Genomic DNA, 1,753 nt, shown 5'->3' with positions numbered 1-1,753 from the left:
GCTTAGAATTCTCTGTCTGTTGTTGAGAAGATGATAGAAAAGGTTTGTTATTACCAAACCGTGCTCTCCCACCATTATTATTATTATTGAAACCTTGATTAGGCTTCTGCTGATCCTTCCATGAGAAATTAGGATGATTCCTCCATAAAGGATTGTAGGTGTTTCCATAGGAATCTCCCATGTAATTTACTTCTTCCATTCCAGGATTCTCAGGGTCATAAGCTTCTTCTTCAGAGGATGCTTCCTTAGTACTCCAGATAGACTCTGAGAAATCATATTGACTTGCTGAATCAATATTTTATTCTGAGCCAATATGGCATTCAGAGTATCAATCTCCAGAACTCCTTTCTTCTGAGTTGTCCTATTATTCACAGGATTTCTTTCAGAAGTATACATGAATTGGTTATTTGCAACCATTTCAATGAGTTCCTGGGCTTCTTCAGGCGTCTTCTTTAGATGAAGAGATCCACCAGCAGAGTTGTCCAATGACATCTTGGACAGTTCAGACAGACCATCATAGAATATGCATATGATGCTCCATTCTGAAAGCACGCCAGAAGGACACTTTCTGATCAATTGCTTGTATCTTTCCCAAGCATCATAAAGGGATTCGCCTTCCTTCAGTCTGAAGGTCTGGACTTCCACTCTAATTATTGGAATTTAAATTAAAATAAAAGGAAAATATTTTTATTTTTATTTTAATTATGGGTTAGTTTTTGAAAATTAGAAAGAGAAAAGTAGTTAGGTAGTTTTGAAAAAGATAAGAATTTTAAAAATCAACCAAAAAGTTAAGTGATTAATTGAAAAAGAATTGAAAATCAATTTTGAAAAGATAAGAAGTTAGAAAAGATTTTGAAATTGATTTTGAAAAAGATATGATTGAAATTTATTTTGAAAAAGATTTGAAAAGGAAATTAAAAAGATTTGGTTTTTGAAATTAATGTTGATTACTTGACTAACAAGAAACTAAAAGATATGATTTTTTAAAATTAAAGATTGAACCTTTCTTAATAGAAAAGTAACAACTTGAAATTTTTGAATTAATCACATTAAATGTTAGTAATAAATTTCGAAAATATGGAACAAAATAAGAAAAAGATTTTGAAAATCAAATTTTTAAAGTTTTCGAAAAGACATGAAAGAAAAATGAAAAAGATTTGATTTTTGAGAAAGTTGTGAAAAGATAAGATTTTTAAATTGAAAATTTGACTTGACTCATAAGACACAACTAAATTTTAAAAATTTTTTACTAAGTCAATCCAAATTTTCGAAATTTATGAGTGAAATAAGGGAAAGATATTTTTTTTTATTTTTGACTTTTTAATGAGGAGAGAGGAAAACATCTAATTTGAAATAAAACATAAAAATTTAAGATCAAAACTAATAATGCATGCAAGAACACTTTGAATGTCAAGATGAACACCAAGAACATATTTTTGAAACTTTTTAAGAAAAGAAACACATGCAAGACACCAAACTTAGAAAATTTTTTTTTAATGTTGAGACACTAACAAATTGAAAATGCATATGAAAAACAAGAAAAGACACAAAACAAGAGAATCACAAGATTAAACAAAGACAATCATCAAGAACAACTTGAAGATCATGAAGAACACTATGCATGAGTTTTTTTCGAAAATTTAAAGAAAAATTAAAAAGATGCAATTGACACCAAACTTAAAATTTGACACTAGACTCAAACAAGAAACATAAAAAATTTTTGGTTTTTATGATTTTATAAATTTTTTGGATT

The sequence above is a fragment of the Arachis ipaensis genome, chromosome B3, assembly GCF_059453495.1.
Source record: "Arachis ipaensis isolate K30076 ecotype BB chromosome B3, ASM5945349v1, whole genome shotgun sequence".
Classification (NCBI taxonomy): Eukaryota; Viridiplantae; Streptophyta; class Magnoliopsida; order Fabales; family Fabaceae; genus Arachis; species Arachis ipaensis.
This window is presented reverse-complemented; position numbering follows the sequence as displayed.